The 22,646-nt window shown below is 39.2% G+C and overlaps 1 protein-coding gene across 5 annotated transcripts in view; it reads right to left on the bottom strand.

Annotated features, from left to right (window-relative positions):
* Positions 1–2,589, bottom strand: part of BCLAF1 (BCL2 associated transcription factor 1) — a 30,612-nt gene extending 28,023 nt beyond the window's left edge. For all 5 annotated transcript variants that reach the window (XR_014248551.1, XM_082405658.1, XM_082405660.1 and 2 more), the window contains exon 1: positions 2,440–2,589. The gene's annotated coding sequence lies outside the window, so the exon portion shown is untranslated. The remainder of the gene's footprint in view (positions 1–2,439) is intronic.
* Between the last annotated feature and the right edge of the window lie 20,057 nt (positions 2,590–22,646).

Here is a 22,646-nt window from a genome sequence, read left to right as displayed (position 1 = left end):
AAACAAATAATATTAAAATTGGTAAATGCTGGTAATTATTAAACCTGGATGATAACAGTTCACTATTCTCTCGACTTTGTGCTTGAAAATTTCCACAAGTAAAAGCTTTAAAAAATGATAGGTTTAGCTGCAAATTTTTAGTTCTTTGTCCAGCTCCTTGTCAGCCTGCTTTAAAAAAAAAAAAAACAAAAACGCATAGAACTGAGAAAAAGAAAGAATACCTTCATTCTAGACCAGAGTGTGCCAATCCCTGGTTCATGTAGCCCTAAAAAGTTTTCTACCTTTTTTGGCCTCCACCTAGTATAAGGAGAAATACTGGATCAAGTAAAATTGAAGTGTTTGAAAATTCCAAAATAACACACAAATGTAGGCCTGTACTATTACTACATTAATGTTTGTAGATTGTTTTTTTTCCAGCCCTGGGGACAAATAAAACATTAAATACTTAAGACTCCGACGTAATATTGATGACCACTGTTTAAGAAACTGGAGTTGAAAAATGAACAAATTCCTAACCTACAACTATAACCTAAACATTTACACTTACTACCCAGAGATAACTTGGACTTCTTGATTCCCTTACCTACTTCTTGTTATTTAATAAATCACTGTAAATTACACAGTAGAATTCAGCTAGTGGTCAACTAATGATTTTGAATGTAGCTTCTGGAAACTCCCAATCCAAAGCTTTATGCAGAACTGAAACGACTTTCTTCGTTTCTGTAAGTCGTGACTCACATAGTTAATCTAGTACAGGTAGCTGCCCACATAAGTCATTCAATAAACTCAACTAGACCTGAGCCTACCAAGTGACAAGTTTTTACAGGTCTATTTCCAAGTCCTAAAATACTATTGTTCTTCCAAGTCAAGAATCAGCTCTACCTAAAAAATTTCCTTTGCCACCATTTTAATTATCTGAATCAAGGGGGATTTCAATGTTTACCACAATGTATCAGTGAAAGTGTGGTATTTTTTAAAAAAAGCTAACTGCCATCAGTAAACAGGCTTTATTTAGGTTGTTCACCTAAAGTGAGATCCTTCGATTCGATTACTTACCCTAAATTGGCTAGGATCACATAATAATGCAAATAAACTGGTAGTGGTTTTTCCTATGTAAAGGTTCTTTATTGTCTGACCTGCAGCCCAACCCTTCTTTTCAACTACAGTCCAATCGGAAGGAAAATTCACATTGAGAGATAAGAAATTCTGTTTTGCTTTTTAATACCAAAAAAATTTTAAAGGCGCTGCTGCAAAGAGCTACAAGTCTGAAGCAGCTGATTTCTGTACATCATTTTTGGTCATATCTGCCTCCAACTTTAGTCTGTTTTTTCAATTCTAAAATGCTTTATTAAAAAAAATTTTTGACGTCGAAAAGTAGCTGCCAGTACTGCTGCTTGATTCTGACGAGATAAACCTTACAAGTAAATAAAGCCAACTACGGACTTAAAATGAGGGCAAAGTCCTTAACCTCAACTCACCACTCCCCTCCATGTCTACCACCAACTGTACCAATCACGGCTGCAACATTTCTAACGAGGTACAAGGGGCTGAAACTCTCGCAGAAAGGACGTGGCTTCGCGGGTACTACACAACTGCCCTTTAGGCCCGGGGGTGGCGGGGCCGTTCCATCGACTAAGGCCCGCTGCCCAAACTAGGAAACCGTGAATAGGCACCAACTCCTACAGTCAAGAGTGCACTTTCGCTTCAAAGCAGAGTTACCAGGGGGACGCGATTAGATTAGCCCCGAAGACAATTTTCCCGCAACCCCGAAGGCCGGAGGCGGATGCCGGGGTCTGAAGAACGGAACAGGATCCTAAGACAAAGTAGGGTAACCAAAATAAGGCGTAAACCGACTGGGAGCGTGAAGCCGGGGAAAAGGAGTTCAAACGACGCGGAAAGGGGTTAGCTAACCTACCCAAGGCACTATGCTGTACGTCAGTGATCCTATCAAAGCCCCAAAGGCCGGGAAGAAAGGTGGCGATTCCAGCGAAGGAGAGGCGAACGCAAGTTGTACTTCGGGCCGCCTCAGGGGCCGTAGGCGGCGGAGGGAGGGAGGAGGAAATGCGCGTGCGCGAGGCGAGCGTTAAGTCGGGCGCGCGCAGAGGTCCGGGCTGAGGAAATGGGGGAAGGGTTGAAGAGAGAGATCTGCGCAAGCGCATGAGAAGGCCGCGCGGTCTGTGGGTTTCGAGCCAGGCTCGGAGCCGCGCGCGCGCGCGCGCGCACACCGTTCTCGCTGCTCACCCCACCCCCACCTTTTCGGGCCGTAGTGCCTCGAAAACCTGAGGGAAGCTGACCGGGAAACGCATAAATAACGGCGCAACGTCTCCTGGGTTCTCCTGTCGCCGCCAACCCGCCACTACCAACAAAAGATTCAACAATATTCACTCCTCCTCGACATACACTGCCCTTTGAGTGATTTGAATGCAACGCAAGGCCTACCTGACACGCCGAAGCACGGTTCCCGGGACTTATCTCCCTTGTAACTACACCGCGGCCATTTCCCGACTCAAGCACAGGAGGAAAACCATAGAGGTATCTTCAACGCGCGAGCTCCTCTCCGTCACTTCCGATTTGGGGCGTGGCCTCCGGTGCCGCTAAATATATGGGCAGGCCCCGCCCACCCCTCCGCCCTAAACCGGCTCCCTGGCCGCTAAAAAGATGTTTCCTGAGGCTTTCTGGGAAGTCGCGTGGCTAGTCTCGCGCGATGATCTGGCGGCCCCGCCTTCCGGCCTTCAGCAGCCGCCTCCGCCAGGGTGGCGGTAGACAGCGGGCGGGGTCTTTTCGCTCGGCCCTGAGGTCGGCGGTCCACACGCTTGGGTACGCTGGCCTCTCTGCCTTGCGTTGAGGGAACCCTCCGGCCTTTTCTGTCGCCCCCACTTTTTGCTCGTCTGGTCCATGCTTTCTGTGGGGCCAACTCAGACCAGGCCAGAAACAAAAAGATAATCTCACACTGAGGAAAAGACGCGGACGCAAGGGGCTGCTCTGTTCGCACACTGCGTCTCTACGCCAGGAAGCGCCGCGTTTCTTCTCCGACGCCAACTGGAAACCAGGAAGTGCTGCTTTTGCTTTGATAGACAATATGCCAGACGCACTTAGAAAGTAGAAAAATGGCCACGATCTAAGTCCCTTTTTTGAGTGGCATCACACCAACTCTACCACCCGTAGCGGAGTTCACGCCGCAGTGCTCCGAAGCGGCTTAGGCTTCTTGGCGGTTTAGCGTCAGAGGATGCTGCTTTTTCTCGGACGTGGTTAAAGCATTACCACTTCGGAACCTAGGGACGCTGCCATGAGCATGAAAATAAAGCAGAGCAGGAAGCTTAACGATCAGTTGTGCTGGCCGAGAAACACAGCCTAATCTGCCAAAAATATAAATCAGGTTATAAATAGGCAAGCCACATTTGATTTGGATAGAATTTCAGCAGGAGCCATGTAGCACGTTTTCTATTAATACTTTGCTGCACTTACTTCCTTAGGGCCTAAAATCGTTATAACTTTGTTCTTCAGGCACGTAAACTGCCTTAAAGGATTTCAAAGTTGTAATTAACAACCAGTCTTCTGTCAGTTAAATGCAGTCCAGTATTGGGCCCTCGTTGTGAATTTAACACTGTATTTAGGGCGTTCTCTCCTCATAATCCAATATACCAGCTCAGCTGAAAAAAATACGTGATTTTCATGGGATGTATTCTCAGTTTTCTCTTGTTGTACAGCCTGCCCCTCACCCCATCACCACCACCAGAATATGGAAACAGTAATCTTTGGCCTATGTGGTGCACTGATAAGTCCCAAGCATTTAGTAGGTGCTCAGTAAATATATGTTGAATGGATAAACTATATTAAAAGAAAAAAAAAAAGAAAACCTAACCATTGATGGCTCAATACAAAACTCTACTATTCTGCAGGTAAAGGAGGGGGAGGGGGGACCCCTTAGGGCTAAAAGCCCTTATCCATTTTTTCAAAATACACAAAAATCTGATAGGAGTGCTTTGCAAGCTAGGATATTATCTTAAGCCTTTCTCTGCAATTCTATTGCAAATGCATTGAAAATGAAGTCACCTTTCAATCTGAGGTAGTATAACTGTGCTTTCAAATAACCTGAGGTAATAACAAAGGAGACAAGACACATTGGAACAAATCCTTTAATAAAAAGCAGTCCAAAAAAAAAAAAAAAGCAGTCCAGGCTTCCCTTGAATTAAGTCCATTTGATTTGTGATACTTGCTTTTACCAACCACCAAAATTAGAGGATCTTGAATTTAGATCATGTTTTATGTACTTCACTGTATTGTCTTATTTTACTTTCAAAACCTGAAATTCCACCATTACAGTTGCATTCTTTGCTCCATTCTCTTGTTTCCTGTTGAAAATACAAATAATGTGGAGAGAAACATACAGGGAAAATCAAGAGCCCATTTAACAAAAAGACATTGAATAAAAATAGAAAATTGTTCCAAGAAGAAATATAAATTGTAAACAAATGACTAACCTTATTAATAAGATAAATGCAGGCCTTCCCTGGTGGTCCAGTGTTAAAGAATCCGCCTTCCAATGCAGCGGATGCAGGTTCTATACCTGTAGGGGAACTAAGATCCCACATGCCTCCGGGCAGCTAAGCCCCCGCGCCACAACTACCGAGCTCGAGTGCTTCAAACTGCAGAACCCATGAGCTCTGGAGCCCTCGTGCTACAACTAGAGAGAAAACCTCCATTCCGCCACTATAGAGAAGCCCACGCACCACAACAGAGAGCCCACACTGCAACGAAAGATCCTGCATGCCGCAACTAAACCCCGACACAGACAAAATAAAAACAAATGAATTAAAAGTAATTAGTAAATAAAAGGTCACTTAACAAAAAAAAGATAAATGCACACAAAAGGAATACTGAAATATTTTACATCTAATAAATTAGTAAACTAATTTTAACTTATATGTTATTGACAATTTACCGCAAATATATTTATAAAACTCTTTCCTTAGGGTTTTGGTTTTGGTTTGTTTAAGATAATTGAAAGGGAGAATGGGAAAAGACTTGATGTCTGAAAAGGACAAAGAAGATAGGAATGAAAATGGGGTTGGAAGGCTAGGCCACTAAGGCAAACTCCCTCATTCTACTAGTTTTGCTTGTTTTATTTCGTTTGTGTTTTTAGGCTGAACAATATCGGAACTGTTTTCTTATTTGGGGAAATTAAAGTTGAGGGGGGATTTGGAGTCCCTGTCTCCTCACTCCCTGAGAATAGTGACGTTGCTAACCCAACAACAGTAGTGAGAAGCAGACAAAAGAGGAAACGGGGCCAACAGAGGTTCCATTAAGACTGGGGGCGGGCTGGGGGGAGGGGGTTGGCTATCGTTTCTGCTGCCTCCTCTGTTCCTATCCTTCCCGAGGCTTTGCATTGATTCCTTTTTTTTTTTTCTTTAGTTGTGGTAAAATGTGCATTGTACTTTGAGCTAGCTGATGTCTTTCAGTAAATTTCTTTTCTGAGTTAACCAGAGTTGGTTTCTGTTGCTCACAAACAAGAATCCTCAATTGCATACTCTGAGTAGAGGCAATTTCTGTTTATGAAGACATTTTCCCAAATGGTCTGGCAGTTTTCCCTATTTGTACTATTGAAATAAATGTTTCCCCTTGCCTAATCTATTTCAGTTCCTACTGGTGAACACAAGTTGACTGGGTTTTCCATCCCCCACTCTTTCTATCCTCTTTTGCCTACTAAGAATGTGAAAGTTTGTTGTTTTCCCCCAAGATTTAAAATTACAAAAATTATTTATTCAAGAATTATTGGGCTTCCCTGTTGGCGCAGTGGTTGAGAATCTGCCTGCTAATGCAGGGGACACGGGTTCGAGCCCTGGTCTGGGAAGATCCCACATGCCGCGGAGCAACTGGGCCCGTGAACCACAATTACTGAGCCTGCGCGTCTGGAGCCTGTGCTCCGCAACAAGAGAGGCCGCGATAGTGAGAGGCCCGCGCACCGCGATGAAGAGTGGCCCCCGCTCGCCGCAACTGGAGAAAGCTCGCATGCAGCAATGAAGACCCAATGCAGCCAAAAATAAAAAATAAAAATAAAAAAAAAGAATTATGTATTACAGTATTGTTCCTTAATATTCATTTCTCCTTTCTGAAAAAAAATTAAAATATCAAAGTGCAACTGTTAACCATTGTTCCTAAGTCCCACCAAGATTAATGTGCATCTTTCTCACAAAGATTATTGCAACAAATGGAATATGTAATACTTTCAAAGTTTTCATAAGAAATCTTTGCCCCAAAATTATGCCAGCTGGCTATTTAATGTAACTACTAAAGAGCAGAGAGGAAAATCTACTTAAAATGTGGGAATGGAATTATGATTAGATTCGTCACCAAAAATCATTTCTCCCTTGAGAGAGGTTATAAGAGGAGCAGAGCATCTCTTTCTTTTAAAGCAGTTGTCTACACAACTGCAGACAAATATTTCTGTGTCTGTCCCCTAAAAGGTCTAAATTCTCAGTTCTACACACACAATTTAAAAAAAAATCAATTGACCTCACAAGCAGAGGGCTAAAACTACATAGACAGAGGGCTCAAAAAATATGGTGATATCCAAAAATGGTGAAATATTACATTGGGGGAGGGGGACAAAAACCCTTTGCTCTCCAGACTTCTTGGGGTGTTGAAATTTCACCCTCATTGCTTATGAGAACTAAAAATTAAGCCTGGTGTAGAGAAGGAGTCACCACAGATATTGACAGGCAGTACCATTTTTTTCTCAAAGTGTGATACAAGAATAACCTGGGTTGCTAATTTTAAAAATAGACCACTACACACACTTACTGAATTTCAGTTCACACTTACTAAGGCAGAATCTGTGAGGGCAGGCACACACATTGAAATCTGAGAACCACTGATTTACTGAGTACCTATAATAGTCCAGATATCATGAGAATAAGACATTGTTGCTACTTCTCTGTTGGAACTCAAAATCTAGAAGAAATAGGGCATAACTCTCTAAACAAAGGAAACAAAAGGAACTTCATGGGAGAAGTGCCAGTGGTGAAAGAGGGAAGGCCTAGCTTTTAAAGAATTGGGATTTCACCACATACTTATTCATTCATTCATTCATTCATCCATTCATTTAACACATGAAAATGAGGTATGTGCAGTGTACAGACACTGAGCCAGGTGCTTGGGACAGAGTGGTGATAAAGACTAACATTGACACGGCTCTCCAGGAGGCTGTCACTCTAATAAGTGGAACAGACAGAACACACGGAAACAGACATAATACAAGGTCTGATACTGGTAAGGAAGTGACAGAGAATATGAGAGGGAGACTTACTTTAGAGAGGATACTTCATTGGGAAAGTCCTTGTGAGGAGACAAGATTTAAGGGAAGAACTAAAAGATAAGGAGTAGGAAAAATAGGAGGAAGAATATTCCAGTTAGAGAAACTGACCTGTGCAAAATACCTGGAGCAGAAAAGATCTCCTTATGTTTCTGGAATGGAAAAAATGGTAGTGAGCATTATGAATCAGGAGGAAGGTGGTTCAGGATGAGGGTAAATAGATAAGGGCAGGTCATGCAAAGCCTATAAACTACATAAGTGGTTTGGATTTCATTCCAACTGCAGTAGAAAGTTATAGAAAGATTGTAATCAGAGGTATGACATGATTTATTTGAAAAAGATCATTCAAGCTGCTATCTCTGAGAAATGGATTGACAGTGGGCAGGGAGACCAGTTAGGAGGCTGTTTTAGTAGTTTAGGTGAGGTAACAATGATCATTGTGAGAAAAGGAAAATGTAAATAATTGTAAATCTATTTTGGAAAGGATGGACAGATCTTTCTGCTTTATTGGATTAGGAGTTTAGAGAAAGAGGAATTAGTGTTGGTATCTAGGTTTTGGCCTTAATTAACTGGATTTTGATACCGTTATAATAATTGGGAAGATTGGAGAGAATGATAGGGAAGGAAAGAATGAACAGGTTGGGAGAAAGAAAGGAAATTAGGAATTCCATTTTTAATATGTTAGGTTTGAGATGTCTGAAACATCCAAGTAGAAAGGCAAGATATGAAGTTGAATATGTGGGTCTATGGTTCAAAGTAGAATTCCAGCTTAGAGATAAAGCACAAAGATGATACTTAAAATCATAGTATGACAGATATAGAGAGACAAGAGATGACCCAGGACTGAACCCCAAAGGATTTCAACCGTTATAGATTTGTTAAAAGAGGAGGAGGAACCAGTAAGGAGATTGAGAAAGAACAGCCAGGGAGGTACGAAATAAATGAAATCAAGTGTATTAGTTCTCTGCATAACAAAATTTAACAGCTTTAAACAACAGACACTATTTCACAGTGGCGTGGGTCAGGAATCTGGGAGGGGTTATCTGGATGGGTCTGGCTTAGGGTCTCTAATGAAGTTGCAGTCAAGCTGTCAGCTGAGACTGCAGTCGTTTGAAGTCTGGAGATTCACTCCATGATCACTCAGGTGGATGTAGGCAGGAGACCTCAGTTCCTCATCACATGGACCTCTCTATAGCATCCCTGAGTGTCCCCATACTATATCTGGCTTCCCCCACAGTTAATGATGGAAGAAAGGGGAGCTCAAGACAGAAGCTGCAGTGTTTTATGAGCTAATCTCAGAAGTGGCACACCATCACTCTACTGTATTTTATTGGTCACCCAGACCAATCCCTGGTACAGTGTGAATGTAGACTACACAAAGGTGTAAATACCAAGAGGTGGAGATCATTGGGGACCACCTAGGAGACTGACTACCAGACCAAGGGAAGCAAGTGCTTCAAGTGTGTGAGGTCAAAAAGACAAGGACAGAATATGCTTATGTGCAATCTTGTCTGCAGGAATTACTACATGAATGCAGTAACTACACCCCACTGAACTGAACTGGGTTGGAATACTGAAACATACAAACACCTCCAACACCTACCAGCTACTTCAACTCACACTCATCCTCCGTTCATGTTACAACTTTCCTTCTGATTTCAGATTACTCTCCTTCTACCACTTGACAACAACTCACAACCCTCCTGATTCCCATTTCTACAAGTAAACTTCAGGTATTTTTAAGATAAAATATTATTTTATTTTAGTATTTATGTATTTCTTAACCACTTAACATGTGTAAAAGTCTGCTACCATATTTGTTAGGTTCCTATTTTTTTTTCATGTGTAACTGATGAAGTTTTTGAGTATTATACCCCAAACCTATTTTTCCCAAAAGCCTGGTGGTTTTTATTGTGATTTTGCCTAGCACATTTATTTTTTTTAATTATTTTATTGTAGTATAATTGATTTACAATGTTGTGTTAGTTTCAGATGTACAGCAAAGTAATTCAGTTATACATATATATATGCGTTCTTTTTCAGATTCTTTTCCATTATAGGTTGTTGCAGGATATTGAATATAGTTCCCTGTGCTACACATTAGGTCCTTGTTGTTTATCTATTTTATAAATAGTAGTATGTATCTGTTAATCCCAAACTCCTAATTTATCCCTCCCCCTCTTCCCCTTTGGTAACCATAAGATTGTTTTCTATGCTGTGAGTCTGTTTCTGTTTTGTAATAAGTTCATTTGTGTCATATTTTAGATTCCACATGTAACTGATATCGTATGATATTTGTCTTTCTGTCTGACTTACTTCACTTAGTATGATAAACTCTAGGTCCATCTATGTTACAGCAAATGGCAATATTTCATTCTTTTTTATCGCTGAGTAATATTCTATTGTATATGTGCATATATATATATATTCACACCACATCTGTATCCATTTATCTGTTGATGGACACTTAGGTTGCTTCTCTGTCTTGGCTATTGTAAATAGTGCTGCTATGAACGTTGGGGTGCGTGTATCTCTTCTTGTTAGAGTTTTCGTCTTTTCTGGATATATTCACAGGAGTGGGATTTCCGGATCATATAGTAACTCTATTTTTAGTTTTTTAAGGAACCTCTATACTGTTCTCCATAGTGGCTGTATCAATTTACATTCCCACCAACAGTGCAGAAGGGTTCCCTTTTCTCCACACCCTCTCCAGCATTTGTTTGTAGACTTTCTGATGAAGGCCATTCTGACCGGTGTGATTGATTTGCGTTTCTCTGGTAATTAGCAATGTTGAGCATATTTTCATGTGCCTGTTGGCCATCTGTCTTTGGAGAAATGTCTGTTTTGGTCTTCTACCCATTTTTTGACTGGGTTATTAGGTTTTTTGATATTGAGTTGTCTGAGCTGTTTGTGTGTTTTGGAAGTTAATCCTTTGTCAGCTGCATCATTTGTGAATATTTTCTCCCAGTCCGTCGGTAGGTTGTCTTTTCATTTTTTTTATGGTTTCCTTCGTTGTGCAAAATCATATAAGCTTGATTAGGTCCCATTTATTTATTTTTGCTTTTACTTCTTTTGCCTTGGGAGACTGACCTAAGAAAACAATGCTACGATTTATGTCAGAGCATGTTTTGCCTATGTTCTCTTCTAGGAGTTTTATGGTGTCATGTCTTATATTTAAGTCTTTAAGCCATTTTGAGTTTACTTTTGTGCATGGTGTGAGGGAGTATTCTAACTTCATTGATTTACATGCGTCTGTCCAGCTTTCCCAACACCACTTGCTAAAGACACTGTCTTTTCTCCATTGTATATTCTTGCCTCCTTTGTCGTAGATTAACTGACTATACGTGTGTGGGTTTATTTCTGGGCCCTAGCACATGAATTCTTATGAACACGTATGTTTCATTACAGCAGAACTGACTGTATATAGTCCTGGTTTTAACAATAAGGAAATTGAAGCTTGGAGAAGTAGAGTATCTTGCCAAAAGTCACATGAAAACTAAGATTTTATCAAATGTCCATCTGTCTCTAAAGACCACCTTCTTTCCACAGCAGTATTTAACCACATAAACACTTATAATAGAGGTAATATTAGATCAACCTGATCTCGTGTTGTTCCTCTTATATGCAACTTGGTTAATAGTTCCCATATGTCTTATTCTAGGTAACAGGATATATCAATATATTCTAGCATGTGTACATATACATATATATTTATTTATCTGAATACTTCTCTTATTACCCCAAAATAAAGAAATTTAGAAATTTCACAGTGTCCAAGTAATGATTAAATTGTCTTGATAGATGAATGATGCACGATATAATTCTACCTTAAGTAATTTAATTTTAAGTATTAGTGTTTTCTGTCATTTCAAATTTCTTTTTTCATTTATGCAATTAAGGCGCAAGGCAAGTAATAATATTACCATTCTCCCTGCTGTACTGTGCTTTCTCAGCAATGACAGTGTTGGGAATATCCAGCTCTAGCTCTTACCTGGACCACTCATCTCATATACCACGACACTACTGACGTTAGGGAAGGCTAAGTAGTTCCCAGATCTGGGCCACAATGATGTGCTGCGCGAGGGTGTACAAAAGGATAGATGTGAAATGGAAATCTATGGGGGGGTTTCAGGTCAGTGTATTTATAAATGCTGTAAGAAAAGACACGAGAGGTAACAAAATGAGCAGAATTGTCAATTCACTGGTCCAAGGGGACTATATGGTAATGATATCCTCATTCAAGCCTAGACAGCTCAAGGGTGAATTTAGTGTGCACATTAACTGGAAATTAAATGTTTAAAGCATTAAAAAAATGAGGCACTAAGGGTATACACAATGGAATGACAGGTGTGGGAAAGAAAGCAGAATTAAATAATCTCTCTGAGAGGATGGCTCAGTTATAAATATATGAATTACCTGCATGGAAGACATATGCCCTCCAATTTTCCAGAGATAAGCAATTGTGTCAATGCCAAAAAATGATAGAATTTTGAAAAGTAGATGAAATCAGCTAGATGAATCAGGATGCCATATTTTAGTCTGTTACTCAACACATTTTTCATCAAGACAGAAAATAAATTATCAGTGCCATACCTGAATCCTCTATTCCGCCAAACCTTAGGTTATGCTTTGTTTATGAAAATGTCTGACTCTTGCCCCATGAAACTGAGGATTTAAAGAGCAAATGTAAGGAAGGGGAATAAATCTTCATCTAGGCTTTAAAGTTACTGGGAGTCTTGAGATAAAACCAGGTCACATAAGCAAAATTCTGGCCATCTTTGTAGATGGCTTGTCTTTCCAGTGTAAGTTATATGATCTTATACAGGCTCATAATAATTTTACCTTGAATATTACCTTAGATGTTCTACAAGCATTATCAGAGACCCAATAGTTTAACTCTCCATCCTGTAGCCATTCATAAAGAAAACTGCATTAGAATTTTATAATGAACTAGTTATATAATGAGAATGTACATATATAATCATTCTGTAACACAAAATTTTTTCTTTTTTTCAATGTAACACAAAATTTTTTCTTTTTTTTTAATGGAAAAGACAAGGACTTCCCTTAACTACTTTATCTTATTTCTAATATTATGAGTCTCATGTTCAATAAATATTTATTTACCACAAGAACCAAAATGTTACACTTTGTTCTATAAAATAATTGTTTGTAGTATACTTCACCAAATCTAAAAAGCCAGTTGTTAAGATGCACTATTATTTTCGTACCAGTAAGAAAGAAAAATATCCTGCACATGAATAGTGTTGCTTACTTATAGTATGCGTCTCAGTTTTAGAGTTGTTAAAATGTGCAAAAAAGTACATCTTAAAATAATGAAATATGGTTTTTGATTATATCATAAAGTCAGTTTAATTGTTAGTATCCATAACTACAGCGATTACAGATAGAGCATTCTCATAACAAATTTATCATGAGTTTACCTCAATTTATATATTTCTTTGACTTAGAACGAGTTTTCCACGTAAGTTAAAGTATAAAGAACCTTCCAATTAGTTCATAATTTACTAAACGCTATTTAAAGAAGAAGGCGAGAGAAAGAAGTGAGCCAAGGAGAAAGTGCCTGAACTGTGGAAACAAATGGCAAAAGTGACTAAATCCATCTTAAAACAGAGTAACCAGAAAGTTATCAACTCATTCCACACTTCGGAAATGGTAAGAAGTAAACAGCAAGAAATTAAAAAGCTACAAAATTAAGAAAACTGATCTTATTAAAATGACTGGGAAAAAAAGTCTCTTAAGCCAAAGAAACAATTGGGGAAGTTACTTTAAAATATTTGAAGAAATATAGTTAAGTGGTTAGCTTTCCTTTGCTTCTCTAGAAAAGTGAAAAGGTGTCAATTTGAACAGCAAATAGAGTTATCCTTAGCATTAAGGATTGGGGATGGATTGGTGAAAATGGAGGTAAAAGGGAATGATATCTATTAAATAACTACTTTGTGCCACATTCCATGTTAGTAATTTTATTCAATATTCACAAACAATCCTCAAAGAAATATATTCTCAAGCTCCATTTTATTGATGAGGAAACCAACATTTTTCAGTTTGACTCAAAGCCTATGTTCTTTCTACAACTTTTTGGTTGAGCATTTGCCATACTGGAATGGGAGATTGTAATCTCCATCCTTCCAGATGTGTTTGAGATAAGGTCAGAAAACACTGTTGGGTAGTATTTTGTGAGCAGTTATGCTTGGAAGCAGTCTGAATGGATGTCTTTCAAATTACTAAGCAGCTCTAACCTTTTGGAAAACTGCAGAGACAATTGTGTCTGTATTTGAGTAGTTTAAGAGAAATAGCCGTTGAGCCCAAAAGGCCTGGTTTTTTCCCTTGTAGCTGAAGTTCATTTGCTCACTTATCATTTTGTTTGAAAATGGCTTATCTCTGAAGGCGAGGTTAGTATTTGTAAGTTGTTAGATAGGGGTTTTCGTCATGTTTGTTTTACCCTTTTCCTCTTCAACATCCTGATGTAATAAACTGGAGCAAGAGTATGAACTTAGCTTTAAAAAGGCAAAGGTTTTATGGTTTCTCAACTGTAAAATTACATCTTAAAAAAGTACATTTGTGGAAACAAACACAAAAGTGAATAAGTCCACCTTAAAACGGAGTAACCAGAAAGTTATCAACTTGTTGCACACCTGGGAAATGGTAAGAAGTAAACAACAAGAAATTTAAAAGCTAAAAAATTAAGAAAACTGATCTTATTTTGCTATAACTTCTCAGGAAAACAATCACTAAACTTCAGAGCAAAAATAATATAGCCTTGATCCCAGTGAAAATCACAAAGAAATAAAAGACAATAATAACAAAGCATTTTGGAAAACTGTACAAAGACAAGATTGTCTCTTTCATCTATTAGTTAATCCAAGTGAAGATTACAATAAAAATCCGTAAAAAAAACTCTGATTTAAGAAGTTATATGTATATTTGTACAGAAATAGGCAAGAAGAATAAAGCTCAAAATGATACTGTAATTCTATTTGGATGCCCACATTATAGGTAATTTTTAAACAATTTTCTTCCTTTGCTTTTCTGTATATTCTAACATTTCTACAATAAGCATTACTTTTATAATACAAAAAATTTTTTTATTTTAAATGATTTACTTTTACTTGAATTGTGTAAGATAATGAGGAACTAAGAACTAAGAAAAGATTTTTTTGTATGCGGTTCTTATAAATCAGGGCCAAAACTATACTTTAATAGAGAAAAATAAAATATTTGTTAGTAAATCACCGTTTTGATAAACCTAACTCAAAATTACTGCTAGGGGGATATTTGCTTCCAGAGAGAAACGTTGAGTTTGTTTCTTTTTCTCTATGCCCTATAGTGCTTTTTTTGCTTAATGAATCTTTTTTTTTTTTAATGAACTTTTTCCCCCATTTATTTCTAGTATCTTTTTTTTTTTTAATATTTATTTATTTCATTTTTGGCTGCATCAGGTCTTAGTTGTGGCGTGCAGACTCTCTAGTTGTGACACACAGGCTCAGTAGTTGCGGTGTGCGGGCTTAGTTGCCCTGCGGCATGTGGGATCTTAGTTCTCCAACCAGGGATCGAACGCATGTCCCCTGCATTGGAAGGCGGATTCTTAACTGCTGGACCACCAGGGAAGTCCCAGCTTAATGAATCTTCTCGAACAATGAAGGGGAGTACTACATTTCAGGGAGAAAACTATAAATGTTATATTGTTTGCTTCCATTTAAAAGGAATCTTTATACTAAATTCCAACCAACCATGATATATATGCCTAAAAATGGCTTGATCTTTTGCAAAACAATTATTTTCAAAATTCATTTTGTGATACTAGGATCTGGCTAGTTAGGTTAAAAGCTAACACCACTGCCTCGTTTTTTAATTCAGTTTTAGAAAGGATTGTAAAAGTATGGACCTGACTTTGTTTTTCTAGTGGTGTGCCATTATTTTTTTTTTATGTCCATGACAAAACAAAAATAATACCAAACAAAACATTAACATTGTACTGACACTAGGTTAATTTCTGCCAACACAAACCCATCCAGTAGCTTTGCCTAGACACATTCAGTCTCCATTACTTATTCCAGGGGGATATTTCTGTCAATGGCGTATGGGATGATTTGTTGCCTCTTTGATGAGATGCTCATTGTTTGAAAACAAGTTCATCAACATGCTTAAATATCATTTAGGAGCAAGAGTCATAAAAATATTTATCATTACTGGTCATTTACAATTTATTCATAAGGATCCAGCTGGCAACCATCTGGTGTTGAAAACTGGAGGAAAATAATAGAGTAAAAGTCACTGGAAAAATATAATTTAGTCTCCACATGTCTTTGGTACATACTAAGTTAGTGAACTAGATGTTAGTGGAATAAGATGAATGCTCTACAGTAGAGATACATGTGTGGAATTTAACACAAAGGTAAGTTGAAATTTTACTCAAAATTGTATGTTGAAGGACAAAATAGAGAAAGTAGTAGTAATATTGTAATTAATTGGCAAATGTACTAGGGAGTCTAGGGTAGGCTGTAGTAAGAAATAGACTCTAAAATATACAACTGCTCATGTGCAATAGAGGCTTTTTCTCTCTCAACAGTTCAAGACAATTGTGTTAGGTTGGTAAATGTTTCCTCAAGCAGTGATTCAGAGCCCTAAGCTATCTGTGGCTCCCCAGCCCCATAGGGCCCATGGATAGGATTCCAGAGTCCACCAAAGGATTCATGGGTAGAATTCAGGGCTGCCGGTATACTTGTACGGGAAAAATTACATCCTGTTAACTTTGACCCAAGATTTATCATTTCCTTTAATTATGAATGTAGGCCAAAACTACAGAAGTATTTGCAGTACTTGCCCCTTTGTAGCAAACAAAAATCACAGATTTATTTTTTTTTATCATCACTGTGGTTGCCAAGCTTTCAAAGAATCATTTATACTCAGCGTTCTTTCAAAGTTGCAGTGGTTATTAGACCTGCCTCTAGATCTTGTATTTTAATACAAAACAAAGACAAAAACAAAAAACTCATTGTGGTAGGCAGCTTTAGGATGGCCCCCAGCTTCCCGGCACTCAGGCCTTTGTGTAATCCTCCTCCAATGAATAGAGTTTGGCAAAAGTGATTCGATGTCATTTCTGAGATTAGGCTATAACAATTCAATGGATTCTGTGCCCTCTCTCAGAGCACTTGCTCTGGGGGAGGTCATGCTGCCATGACATGAGGCAACTCTATGGAGAGGTCAGTGTGACAAAGGACTGAAGCCGGCCAGCAGCCGCTTGAGCAAACTTGACAGTGGATCTTTCCCCAGTCAGGCTTCCAGATGATTGTGTTCCTAGTTGTCACCCTGAATGTAGCCTTTTGAAAGACTCTGGACCAGAAGCTGCTCCTGACCCACAGAAACCATGAAAAAAACGTTTTAAGCTGCTAAGTTTTAGGGTAATTTGTTATATAGCAATAGATAACGAGTATACACAGATTATCATATCACTGATTTTCTAAATATTCTGATAATTGTATTCACTATAATTTGTTTCCTTTATAATTCGAGTATTGTATACATTTAAAAAACATTCTGTGAAGGGATCCAGAGGCTTCTAAAGTGTGCCAAAGGAATCCATGGTACAATAAAGATTACAAGCCTCCTTGTTGCCCTGTGCCAACTGTCAAAAGGAAAAAAGAGTATGGAGGAGTATACTCTTTTATATTGGCCTAGAAGAAGACATCATTTCTGATCACATTTTATTGGTGTGAACTAGTCACGTGACCACCACTTGATACAGTGGGGGCTGAGATATGTAATCCTTGCTAAACAGCCATTTGCTAGCCATTGCTCCATATAAGGGGAGGATATATATATACACATATATATATTTATATTTATATTTTGACCACACCATGCGGCATGTGGGATCTTAGTTCCCTGACCAGGGATCGAACCTGTGCCCTCTGCATTGGGAGCGTGGAGTCTTAACCACTGGACCGCCAGGGAAGTCCCAAGGGGAGGATATATTTTAATGGATAGTGCCAGAGCAAATGCCCAAAATATTAAGAAAAGGAATGAAAATAATATCTACTAGAATAGAATCTTAAAGCTCATTTGAAAAATAAACACAGAGTCAAATGAAAGAAGCAGATGATAATGACATAAACCATTTTCTGTAAAGTGATTTTTATTCCAAGTGATAAGACATCTATAAATCTGAAGATGTGGAGAACTAATTTGGGTCCAGCATCTAGATCAGAAAATCAGAAATCAAATTCTTCTTTAGTGTACCTTAAGAATAAATTTGTGAGGTTATGAAAACAGAATCTTAATTTTTCTGCAGTAACTGAACAAGGAATGGGATAGAATCATTGGTGTTTCATTCATTCAATAAACATTTGCTGAAGGCCTACTATGTAACAGAGACTATAGGAATTACTGGGGAAAATGAGATTACCAAAACTGAGACAAGACCCAGAGACCCTAGGATGAGGGAAATGGCTCAGCCAAGTATTGATAAATCCATAATGTTCTTTGCTCAGTACTGTGACATACATAACCACAGGGTGCTAAAAAGCGACATGCTGACAGCAAAATAATTCATAATTACTTGTTTCATTTCAACATGCCTTGAGCTAAAAAGATCAAATTAAATTGGAATGTCAAGCTCCAGTTGTTAAATAGGGTAAGATTCCTCTGGGGATAATTTATCGGGCCTTCCCAGGATCCCTGAATCCACAATGTAAAGCTGTCCATCAATGTTCACAGAAAAGAGTTCAATCCTCTGCTGATGGGGGCATGGCAAGAAAGAATTCTTGGCTGTCCACCATGGGGTTCCACACACGAAGTGTTCATGTGAAAAAATTAGTAATCTTATGTACCCTCCAACATTTACAAGCTGACCGATGACTAATAAATGACTCCTGGAGAAAAATCTGGGCACAGGGAAGCTGGGCTGCCAATAGCTCATCGATATCTTTGAGATTAGGCAAACCTACTCTTTCTTAGGACCGTGGCAGCCCCATGCTCAGATATATGCCTCGATGAGCGGAAGAACAGAGTGCAGGCTGGATCTCAGTCCCCTTTGACCCTCAGCTGCACATTCTGATGCAGACAGTAACCTATGTAACCAACAGTCATAGGCAGAGACCCTGCAGGAAGTTCCTCAGAAAAACAGCCCCTCTCCCTACTATGCTCTTCCTTCTGAACGTCTCTCACTTTGTGACCCTCCCCTTAACACTTTGGAGATTTTAGCACCATGTCTATTCTCTCTACTTAGCCGACAGGATTACACAAGAATTACACTCAGTTTTATAATGTTGAATATTCATTCAACAAATATTTATTGATCAACTGTTCCTTGGGTGAAGAAGTGAAGTATTATACATTTATGAAAAATAATGATAGGAAATGAATTATCTCATCAAACACAAGTAACTTCACATCAAGTAAAGAAATAGAAATGAAGAAAACAATAGCAAAGATCAATAAAACTGAAAGCTGGTTCTTTGAGAAGATAAACAAAATGGATAAACCCTTAGCCAGACTCATCACATGTTCTTAATAGAAGAAACACAAAGGCTATAATACAGTATTTTGAAGAACATCAAGTTTTTAGAGCTTCTAGAATTTTGCAGCTAGGAAGAATTCAAGTCCTAAAACAATGCAAGGTAATAAAACATACTTCATACTGACTGAAAAAGTTTGGTCTTGGACCTTGTTTCGTGTGGGTAAGGTTCCCCATTTATTAAGCCATTGATGTCTGTGTCGCTGTTTCTGGGCTCTTTCTTCGGTCTTGAGGTTGGGCAACTACAAGGCTTGGGCCTGGGGGATGCAACCCAACAATTGGAGAGCCAGCCAAGAGGCCGAGGAGACTCCTGGGAACGCCGAGATGCCAGGAAACAAGGACGGGGAACAGAAAGTTGCGGCAGTGGTCCCAAGGTGGCCATCCCCTAGCAAGTGGTGCCCTGTGGCAGCTGCCTACTAGGAGAGATGTCTTTCTCTTCCATCATATTGATGATATCCTGTTAACCTAGGTCTTTCCAGTTTAAAAGTAGCAGCCCCACGCTCATGGTGCATCTGATTGCACAGAGATGGCTGAATACAGACAAAACTTAAGGACCTGGATTAGCTACAAAAGACAAGCATTCCCCCGACCCATCACCCCTAAACAATTACAGACCCAGACTTTAGGGACAGTAACTCAAGAGCAGGCTTGTGAATTGGACTTGCTCAGTTACCCAGGAGGGCTGGGTTGGGGCCTGTAGCAACGGCAAAATAATAAGAGTACCTTGGGCTTCTGGCTTTAGCTGTGGAAGGGGGCAGAGCAGTGACATACCGTGATAGCTGTTGTTCCCTGTGCTGTCTACACTGCGTTAAAACAGGTGGAAGATATTACAAAAGGCCTACCCGACTCCCCAAGCAGCGCAAAAAAAAACCACACTGTTTGGGGTCTAGAACAGCTGTGTGTGACATAAGGACCCCCCAAGACTGTAAGGGTTGTGCAGGATATGTAGGGGTGGAGTGTAGGATCAGGCCACACAAGATGGCTGTTCTCATGCTCTTTGAGGCCCTGCTCGACCCAATTCCTGCTTCACCTATGTTCTATTCACATGAATGTGTTTGCCCTGTAGGCCGGAATGGCTCCACCTGCTAGTTTATTAAAGGGAAATACCTACCCTTGTGATGGTCATTAACTCCAGGAGCGATGAGGGACATGCCCCAGCTGCTGGTTTCCCTGGTAGCTGATAAGCCAACCTGATTTCAATTCCCCCTATAAATTGTAGCCTCCTTCTCCCCCTCAGATAGCGAAGATTGCTCCCATGTCTTGCCCACCGTCTGCCACACACGGCGGGGTGTTGCTCCAAGACCTGCTTAAGGTATGTAAGATCTCCCATCTATTAAGCCATCGATGTCTCTGTCCCTGTCTTTGGGTTCTTCCTTCGGTCTTGAGCTGGGCAACGACAGGGCTTGCAGGCTTTCGGGGTGTAGCCCAACATACATATACTGCTATACCCACAAGTTGATCCCTGCATTTTTACCAAAATACAATATCTACTTCTCCTTGCCTTTGCTACTACCTTAGCTTCTCTTTGAAACTGCATTTGTTTACTTTCCAAAAAAATTTTTTTCTACTCCTTTGCCTCCTTCCAACAATGGTGCTGCCTTTTTGGCATCTTTCCTTCAATTGATGGTTTCTTACTACTCATACTAGGTGCTCATCTTGGTGCCCATCTCCAGCTGGCTCACCCACTTTCCTCATCCCCAGCCACTGACAATCAAAATATTTGAAAAAGCAGTGGCCTGTGGCACCAACTAGCCATACTATAGATCTGTAAGTCCTCCCCACCCCCACCTTGGAAATCAAGTCTTGTGGATCAGCCTACCTGAGGTACCCATAAGCATGATTTCATACACATGTGTCCACACACACATTTACATAGTCTGCTTTCTTTTTCTTTGAGACCAAACTTTTTCAGTCAGTATGAAGTATGTTTTATTACCTTTCAGTTTTTTAGGACTTGAATTCTTCCTAGCTGGAAAATTCTAGAAGTTCTAAAAACTTGACATTCTTCAAAATACTATATTATAAACTTTGTGTTTCTTCTATTAAGAATATGTGATGAGTCTGGCTAAGGGTTTATCAGTTTTGTTTACCTTCTCAAAGAACCAGCTTTTAGTTTTTTGGTTTTTGGTTTTTTTTAATTTATTTTATTTATTTATTTTTGGCTGTGTTGGGTCTTTGTTGTGGTGCATGGGCTTCTCACTGAGGTGGCTTCTCTTGTTGCGGAGCACAGGCTCTAGGCACGCGGGCTTCAGTAGTTGTGGCACACAGGCTTAGTTGCTCCGTGGCATGTGGGATCTTCCCAGACCAGGGCTCGAACCCATGTTCCCTGCATTGGCCGGCGGATTCTTAACCACTGAGCCACCAGGGAAGCCCCAGCTTTTAGTTTTATTGATCTTTGCTATTGTTTTCTTTGTTTCTATTTCATTTATTTCTGCTCTGATCTTTATGATTTCTTTCCTTCTACTGATTTTGGGTTTTCTTTGTTCTTCTTTCTCTAGTTATTTTAAGTGTAGGGTTAGATTGTTTATTTGAGATTGAATTGTTATAAACTTCCCTCTTAGAACTGCTTTTGCTGCATCCCCTAGGCTTTGGGTTGTCATGTTTTCGTTGTCATTTGTTTCTATGTATTTTTTTATTTCTTCTTTGATTTCTTCAGTGATCTCTTGGTTATTTAGTAGCACACTGTTTAGCCTCCATGTATTTGTGTTTTTTACAGTTTTTTTTCCAGTAATTGATTTCCAATCTCATAGCATTGTGGTCAGAAAAGATGCCTGATACAATTTCAATTTTCTTACATTTTCCAAGGCTTGATTTGTGACCCAAGATATGATCTATCCTGGAGAATGTTCCATGTGCACTTGAGAAGAAAGTGTATTCTGCCACTTTTAGGTGGAATGTTCTATAAATAGCAATTAGATCTATCTGGTCTATTGTGTTATTTAAAGCTTGTGTTTCCTTATTTATTTTCTGTTTGGATGATCTGTCTGTTGGTGTAAGTGGGGTGTTAAAGTCCCCTACTATTACTGTGTTACTGTCAATTTCTCCTTTCACGGTTGTTAGCATTTGTCTTATGTATTGAGGTGCTCCTATGTTGGGTGAATAAACATTTATAATTGTTATATCTTCTTCTAAACCCTTAGCCAGACTCATCAAGGAATAAAAGGGAGAGGACGCAAATCAATAAAATTAGAAATGAAAAAGGAGAAATCACAACTGACACTGTAGAAATACAGAAGATTATAAGAGACTGCTACAAACAACTATATGCCAATAAAATGGACACCCACGAAGAAATGGACAAATTCTTGGAAAGGTAAAATTTTCCAAGACTGAACCAGGAAGAATTAGAAAATATAAACAGACCTATCACAAGTAATGAAATTGAAACCATAATTAAAAATCTTCCAACAAACAAAAGTCCAGGACCAGATGGCTTCACAGGTGAATTCTATCGAACATTTAGAGAAGAGCTAACACCCATCCTTCTCAAACTCTTCAAAAAATTGCAGAGGGAAAAACACTCCCAAATTCATTCTATGAGGCCACCATCACCCTGATACCAAAACCAGAAAAAGATATCACACAAAAAAATTATGGACCAATATCACTGATGAGCATAGATGCAGAAATCCTCAACAAAACACTAGCAAACAGAATCCAGCAGCACATTAAAAGGATCATACCCCATGATCAAGTGGGATTTATCCCAGGGATGCAAGGATTCTTCAGTATACGTAAATCAATCAATGTGATACACCACATTAACAAATAAAGGAATAAAAACCATATGATCATCTC

This window comes from Balaenoptera borealis (assembly GCF_965194805.1).
Source record: "Balaenoptera borealis genome assembly, chromosome: 9".
Taxonomy (NCBI): domain Eukaryota; kingdom Metazoa; phylum Chordata; class Mammalia; order Artiodactyla; family Balaenopteridae; genus Balaenoptera; species Balaenoptera borealis.
This window is presented reverse-complemented; position numbering and strand designations above follow the sequence as displayed.